The sequence below is a fragment of the Bidens hawaiensis genome, unplaced genomic scaffold (genome assembly GCF_021521415.1).
Source record: "Bidens hawaiensis isolate Kalapana, Puna unplaced genomic scaffold, B.hawaiensis_p1.1 tig00034763_1, whole genome shotgun sequence".
In the NCBI taxonomy this organism is placed as follows: domain Eukaryota; kingdom Viridiplantae; phylum Streptophyta; class Magnoliopsida; order Asterales; family Asteraceae; genus Bidens; species Bidens hawaiensis.
This window is the reverse complement of record NW_027496045.1, coordinates 1-9,236: the sequence shown is the minus strand read 5'-3', so window position 1 is coordinate 9,236 and position 9,236 is coordinate 1.

Genomic DNA, 9,236 nt, shown 5'->3' with positions numbered 1-9,236 from the left:
TTGTCACATTTATTTGTTTAAAACCCAAGTGTAGAACAAAATGTGTGAACCGTTGATATCACACTCGTGGTGCCTGTTTGAGCCTATATAATGGTCTCTTAAGACGGCATATGTGATCTGAATATGTTTTTCTATGAAACCCCATAGATTGATACATATAGATTGTTTCGTTGAGCGTGCCTATAAGAATGCATTCGTAACATCCAACTGGTGTATCGGCCATGACTATGATAGTGCAATAGATAAAACCGTGTGAATAGTTACCGGTTTGACAACCGAAATAAAAGTTTTCACACAATCAATACCAACCTGTTGTTTACAACCATCACAAACTAACCATGCTTATAACTCTCTAATGTACCATTCGAATGAAATTTGTGCATAAACAACCACATACTCTATGTTACATTCATTTGTGGGTGACAAGGTACCAGTTCCCAAGTGTCATTTTCAATAAGAGCATTAAACTCGTCAAACATGGCACCGTGCCATTCCGGTATTAACATGGCGTGGGTGGGATTTTTCAGGATGGGAATGATAATGGTGGTCGAGAGATTGAAGAGTTGTTTTGGTTTTGTATTGCAATCCATGGCTCGAGTAGTGGGTGGAGGGGGTAAGGGGATGGTGGATGAGGCTGGTGTCACACCCCAACCTAAGGTAGAAATGCCGGGGCGTGATCCGATTGCTCACAGCTAGAAGATACTATCATACATAAAATGTGACAATATCTATTAAGTTAATTATTTCCAAATACAGTACACAAGTATTCAAACCACAAATAGATAATTTAATACAAGTAATCCAATCAAGATTTAAATAATAATTGTCTTCATTAAAATCCTAAGGTCTTTCTAAGTGTCCATACTTTAACTCCAATTCAATGTCAACCTGCATATACGTAAAAAACAGATTTTGTCAACAACACATATTGAGTGAGTTTATCAACAGTTTTTTACGCTAAAAATAATGTTAATATAATAAATAAAAGAAATAAGCAAAGCGTAATAAATGCGGTAAATGAATCAAACCATGAGCAAATAAGTTGTCAATTAACCATTGCCTAGCGAATCGGGCGCCGGTAAATCAACCATGAGCAAATAATAATAAGACCGCTGCCAAGCGAATCGGGCGTGTGTAAATAATATGAGAACCCTATACAAGGGAATATGCTGGACCTCTCCGAATGCGAATGTCCACATAAACAAGTAAGCACGTAGCAAGTATATTTTATCAATCACACAATTATATGTTCGCTAATTTTTGATATATATATATAGGGGTGGGTTAAAATAAAAAGAGATAGTTTTCTAGGAAGACTAGGAATAAATCATAGCCATTGGATCATGTTAATCAATGGTTAAGATTTAAAATTACCAAAAACCGACAGAGTTTCCTAAAATTACTCTTTCACCATTATAACAGACATAGTTTCCTAGAATTATTCTTTTACCATAGGTTTTAATGCCAAATGTCAAAAATCTATTGGTTCTTACCATTTCTAGGAAACTCTTTATTCTTATTTGAACCCTTTTCTATATATATATATATACACACACACACACATACATATATATATATAATATGAAATACGCATATGTCCCCAAAACGTTGTGAAAATTGAGTAAAATAGGGGAATGATAAAACTCACCTTAGATGGAAGGCAAGTGATTAATAAATATGATAAACGAACTACGATTTAAACGAGTCGTCCACTAACGTGTCGAACGAGATAACAATCAAAACCTGAAACTTTGAGATATGATAATATAAGTAAAAAAGAACTTAATGCCGCTGGAATCGATCCAAATGGGCTTCTAGAACTCCAGTTATGTTAAATTAAAGATTTAAGCGAGCTGGTACTGACCAGAATCCGAACAGTGAGTCGGAAGTTGGGTTTTGCTCAGTAGCCTTAAAATTTCGTTACGAGAATAAAAGTCTTCTGGACTGAACGCTGAATCCGATCAGAAGTATGAGAAAACATTAAGTCAAACAAGTTGACTGTTTTGCCCTTTATCGGGTTTAAAGCAATTGACCAGTCAACACCCTTCAATATCAGACATCGATTGAAGGTTATTGACTAGGGAAAGTTTATGAACGAAAACTCAGTTTACAACTTACCCGGAAAGTGAAAGAATAGGGAGATATGACGAGTCAATGGTCCATACGCATGCAAAGTCAAACGTTTAGGAGTATGTCTTCAACAAAATAGCAAAAACCGTGAGAAATTATGATGAACAAAGGGTAGGACGGCTGAGAGGAGGTTCTCTAGGGTTAATGTAAAGTTTTATGGTATAGATTATGGGTTGTTTATATAGGAATAACAAAAACGAACCAATTGTGGACATATAACTTATTTAAGCAAGTATATATGGTTTTAATGAGAAAATCACTGAAATAACCGAAAGATATGATCTTGATCAGTAAGAAACGAATATATACTTATATTTTAGTTATAATTATAATACATTTTCTTGGACCTTAACCACTCAATAATGCTTAAAATACACGATTTTTATACCAAAAACGAGATAGGAAACGAAATCGGTTAAGGTTTCTGTGCAGGTCACTCAAGGCAACGCATGATGGAAATTTCATTTTTGTCACAATTAGCCCTTGAAGTTTGTTATTTGATCAAATATTGAACTTTTTATGAAATAAGTAAGCTTTGAACATCCTTGAAAGTATAAGGGTATAAATTGAACCTAGGAAAACTTAAATACTCATTAATATTTGATTTTCAATAATAATAAAGATCTAAAAAATGTTTCAGGTCGGGTTAAAGGTACATGAATGCGGGTTTGAAAGGTCCGAGATGTTACAGCTGGTAAGGTGAACGTTTGTTGTTGGGTTGGTAGCGTTTGAGAGTGGGCCAGAGATTTGGCTGTGGGTGAATGTATCGAAGTGGCGGGGTGGCAGAGGGAGATTGGGCCGAGAGAGGTGAGTCGGATGGTAGCATTGAAAGTCTTGAGTAAATTCCTGCAATTTTCAGAAAAAATAATAATTAAAAAATATATAAGTAATAAATTAATTACATAAATGTAAATTTTTATGTAATTCTAATATTAAAGAAGTGATAGTACCCGATTGGCATACACAATTGTTGAAAAATGAAGCACCATGTTGAAAGGGATTTAAAAAAAATCACGTAGAAGCATCATGCTGCACATCAATTTGACTATAATAAATAGATATACCGATTGTTCTGACTTTGAGCTCTAACTTTTGTTGAACCAAACTGTTTTGACTTTAGAAAGTAAAACCTATAAATTAGACCTTTAATCTAAGCCAAAGTGTGCATGATAGCTAAAGTAAAACAATGGAATACAGACAACAGACATTATCAATAACCTATAAATTATAACTTAATCGTAATCTAAAGTATGCATAGTAGCTTAATTAAAGCAACATAACCAGATGGTACACCATGAAAACAAACATAAATTAAGCAACATATTTTCCTATCTATAAAAATAATTTAAGAACCTAAATCATCACCATATTAAGGATATTAACAAACTATCTTATTCTACATCTATGCAAACCGAAACGAACCTGTCAAAAGATAGAAGTAAAAGACCCACATTATACTGGATTAATAGACATTGCTCAGAATTAAATAAACATCTAAATCATTCTCTCATATGTTCATCATCAACATGTAATATCCAAACAAAAGTCGGTGTGAAAAAATATTGAATCGAAACTTGAAACCTTTCATATTCAAGAAACACCCGCAAAGCCAAACATCAAATAAAGAGCATAAATGAATTAGGGTGAACTCTAATTAACACAAAAGGTAACGTAGTTACGAACATACCTTTCAGATGTTCATGTGATTGAAGGTTTGATTGATACAATCAACATAGAAGGTTTAAGGTTCCCCTTAATTTGTGTTGCAATTGACTGCATATTTTCCAACAAAAATACTCCACATGTTTCCTATCACCAACTTTAAGGTAAATACAATAGTAGAAGTAAAAATGATGAAACTACAAAAAAAATAATAATAATATGCAATCACAAAGAAATAATTAGCAAAGATATACTTTCCTCTCACAACACTATATAAGATACATCATATCATCACCATTAAAAAGATCATGTGACAATTTGAAAATGTCATGTGGCAATTTGAAGACTTTTGATGAAAAACCTATTGGTTTATTATATAGGTAGATTTAAAGATGTTTAATTCTAGTTCTCATCATCAATAGACAAAAAATTATAATTAACATTATGCATCAGATTAATAAAACTTTTTTTATATGAGAACTGAATTAAAAAGATGGCCTGCAAAATCAATGCGGAATATAGGTCCCAATTTTTTTTAAACAAAATACTACATACATGACTAAAACCTTAAAGTAGAATTCAAAACATTGATATGCATCACTAACTTAGTTTATAACAAAATCTTTTTATAACTGAATCGAAATCTTTTCATAATCGAATCAAAATCTCTTTTGGGAGTTAGTACATCTATTAGATGCACTATGCCTTGGTAATTTTTTTTTCATTCACCATACAAGTCATATGAACTTATAGTCCGTTAAGATAATGAATATCAAAAAAATAATCTCATTTTTCTCACATCTTCATCTAGAAAATGGGCTACTAAATGCATAATAAAGGATACAAATACTCACATTAGTTTTACTCGCTATATAAATTATCCTAAACTTTCATGTATTCGTTAGTTTTTTCATAAAAATTTAATTGAGGCATTTCATCGAGCACCTTATGTGCATTTAATTTAAGACATCTAATTTTGTTGGTAAAAGCAAAGGCTTAATCCTCCAAACTCAATTCTTTCAATCCAGGTAATAAAAGTATGTTCTCAAGTTAAGAAGGTAACTAAATTCTCATAAATCAACAATTTCACAAAACCAAATCAAAAGACCTAAAGTAAACAGATTTTTGCAATGAACAAAATAATCAAATCAAATTAAGTATTAACCATGTGTGCTGCAAATGGAGAACAAAGAATGATCTAAATCAGCAGCGAGCGTGGGGATGAACGGTATCGGGCGTGTAATTGGAGAACAAAGGAGGCAAATAGCAATCAGGTTCTGCAACAATGATGGCGACCTTGGGCTTGTAATAGGTGAGGTGTTGATCCAAATTGGCAGTGGCGGTGGGAATCGAATATGGAGGATGATGATGACGGAGTTATTGGACCTGTAAATGTTCAGAGAGAGAGAGCTTGGTTTCATTCAGTGGCGGACTCAGGATTTTTTGTCAACGGGGTCCCAACTTTTTCGGTTTACAAAATTTTCAGGTCGGTCGTTATTCGGGTCGGGTCGAGACGAGTAACATAATAAAACACGGAAATATGGTGTCATTGGAAACGAGTAAGTAGAAAGAATCTAGATTAGAAACTAGATAGAACATACATTTTTAATTCATTTTTATTCATACTCGAAAAACATAAACATAAACATAAACTATATATATATATGGTCTTACATAATAAGATAATTAATAAAAGAATATGTAAAACCCATGTTGTTATTATATATGTTGGATTGTGATAATGACTATATGAGAGAAACTAAAAAAAACACAAATACCCTAACTAAATAACTAATATTGACTAGGATATAAAAAAACAACAAAAACTGAGTATGGAGAGGCTTGAACCTGCAACCTCTCAAAGAAAAAACAAGGGAATTTCCACTATACTAGTTTAGCCTTAATAGTATGGGTTCCAAGTATTAATTTTTATGGGGTCCTTACAAAATTTAGTATACCGTCTCTAAGTATTTTTTTAAAAACATTGGTGTCCCGGGACCCCGATGGGACCTATGTAGGTCCGCCCCTGGTTTCATTGTGTTGAAAAAAAACATTTGGGCTGTTGTGTGGGTCGGGTAAACCCCGTATCCGAGAATATATTGAAAACAGGTGAAGCTTTGAGAGAGTGGGTGAGAAGCTTTGAAAGAGTGACACGTGGGTGAATATGGTATTCTAGATGGATTGGTTGATAGAAAACATTTTTTTTGCCTTTTGTGGTCCCCACATGCTAGGTTATATTTGCGTGTTGGTTGTGCTAGATTAAGCTTGGCCCATGAATATGGGTTATTTTCTTAAAAGGCTTAAAGATCGATTTTTTCATTCACAATTTCAAACCTTTAAACACCCATAAACCAGTTAGTCTAAGAGGTTGGGTTTACACATGCACATAATTCTTAAACTTCAAATTTTTATCGTAGTAGCAACGGAAACATTACAAGTCTTCATTTTGTTGTTTTCTTTTTCATTTTGTACCATAGGTTCTTGACCGTGGAGAGAAGATTGAGATTCTGGTAGATAAAACAGAGAACCTACGCTCTCAGGTCAGCAAATTTAAAGCAATTTTATTTGATTATTCCGTTGCCTTTAGTTACAGTTCATATGATTTCAAAATGGGTCCAACTGTTGTAAGTTTTTTAGAGGTGATATAATTTTAAAATTGATATGTATGGTTAATGTGATGTTATGTTGTAGGCGCAAGATTTTAGGACTCAAGGCACTTAGATGAGAAGGAAGATGTGGTTGCAAAACATGAAGATAAAGCTGATAGTTCTTGGGATCGTAATCGCCTTGATTCTCATTATAGTTATATCAGCATGCGGTGGTTTCAACTGTGGCAAGTGAAACCACATTCATCGATCCGAAAACTATTCTCTGTTTCTTTTTCATTGGAATTCTTATTTGTTCTTTTAGGCCGGATGATACTAAAGTTTTCTATTTGCAGACGCCATGTGTGTATAGCTTGTACTTTTATGGAATTTTTGATATATACATATTAGGAAATCTCGGTTTTGGAACAATTAAACTGGGCTCTGTTTTTCCCTTTTTTGCTCTCTTCTTCACACTTGTTTGCTTTCTCTCTACCCGTTAATAGTAGAAATGAGATGGGTTTTGCGTAGATTGGAATTATATCCTGTGACTTGCAAGTGTATTTAAGCTTCTTAGATGAGATAGAGGGGAATCTTAGGTTTCATAAATTGTTCAAACCAACCGAACAGCTTATACTGCACTAAAGCAAGTCAGGTCGGTTTGAGATCTAAATGGTTTGGCTTGGTGGTTTAGCTGTTTCATCCGGTTTGGTACTTTGAATGGTGTGGTGGTTTAGCTGTTTCATCCGGTTTGGTACTTTGAACAATGTGGAAAACAGAATTGTCTTAACTTTTATTGTTCATATTTTTCTTTTAAACATGTAGTTTGTATATGAACCATAATCATGCGTCATTTCAACACAACCAGATGATTTTGAAAAATCGGTTCAAACTGAAAAACCATCAAATTGGTAAAGCCAGCCTGCCAAGCTGAACCATCCAACTCGACCTGCTTGGTTGCCGTTCTCCAAAACAGTAGCGATAATTTTTGCCAAAACCTACAAATGATGATCGTAAACCCCCTAGAAACCAACAAACTGTTTTGCCTTGTCATCGATATGACCAATTTCTCATTTCTTCTCTGTTTCTGAGTAAACTAAACCACCTTAGTAAAAGTTTGCACCTTAAGAAAAGTTTGAAGCACAACATAGAACAAAAAATATAACACAATATTAAGTAATATAACAAAATGTCGAGGAAAATAATACACAATGACAGAAAAAAAAATGAAACACGCACACACAATAACAAACACCTTTTGTTGTTTTCTTTTCCATTTTGTTTTTCTTATATTTGGTTTAAACCATCTTGGGGAAATATCTTGGGTGGTTTAGGTTCCTTTTGTTTATGAAATTCTTTTAATTTTTTCTGATAAGGTTTGCGGTTTGCCTAGGAATCGTCTCTATTCAAAAAAAAAAAAAAATCTTGAAAAATTATAAACCCATAATAAAGTTGAAATCGGTTGCCTTATTGAAGTAACATCGAAGCAGATAGAAGATTGATAAGAAAATATGTAATTATCTATTATTAGTATAAATGAGAACTTTGATGTCAAAAAACTATGTTATTTTTGTTTTTTATATTTCTACATAGCCATTGGTGTTGATTGGATAGTTTTCTTGAAAAAATTAAAAGTTTGGGACCCAAAAGAAAAGTTGTTTAAGCCCAAAGTTCTAATCTGTAATGGAACATTGTGTTTTTTTTTTAACCCAAGTTCAACTCTCTAGGGGAATGTTGTTTTTTTTATGCGTGAGAATGGTTGTTTTTCAATATTAACTTTTGTGTGGGCCGGATGGTGTGTTGTTAAGTGAAACCGACCGAATTCGATCACCGATTTTGTTTTAGTTTCGGTACCATAACAAACCTAATAAAAACCGACGGAATTCCAATTTTGTTTTAGTTTCGTATAGTAACAAACATGACAGGGACTGACCAAATTTGCTTAGTTCCGATACCATGACGCGCGTAATCAAAACTGACCGAATTCACATCGACTTACCGTCTCAAAACAGGGATCGGCAACGCTTGAGTTTCTATCAACCAGTTTTTACCAACCTGACTCGGCGCAACACGCCGATTAATACACTAGTACTCGTACGATTAATACACTAGTACTCGTACGATTACAGAAGTTAATACTTATATTGAACTTCATTACTTCAAACGACTATTATGGATGCTAATCTTATACACCAACTGATCAATCTACACGGATCACTAAACAATAAAGCGTAGACGTAAAATCATATAAATTTGTAACAATCTTTATGTTGCGTGTTTAAAGTTTGTCGATTTTAAAATTAAATTAGAAAACAAATAGAAACATCGTAATTGATGAAACTGATTCGGTCTTCAGTCTTCTGAACCGTATATGACAACATTTGCAGAACATGTTTATCGAGTAAGTATTAAAAGAAAATTGATTTTATATATGACTATAATTTTGGTGACAAATTATAACTATTAAATTTTTAACATTCTGAATATGTTATGGGTAATTCACAATTTGTACTTATTAAATGTCAAACCTTTGCTAATAATATGACAATAAATATGGTGACAGTATTTAACTTTAGAATTATTTTATTCGATGGGTGTAACTTGTATATGAATTTTATTTCATTTCAAATTAAATTCAAACTTTTTACTTAAATATGAGTTTCATTTCATTTCAATTTAGATTTAACACATACATACCCTAATTAATAGGTTAGAATTCGTATAAAATTATATATATGTGTATTTGACGATTTCTATATTTCCGCTAAGCCAAAAGTGCATTTGGAGTTAGAAGACAAAATAAATAAAAGGGCTAAGGGATTGTTGGAAGCTTTGAATACCGAGTCTGATTTTAATGAC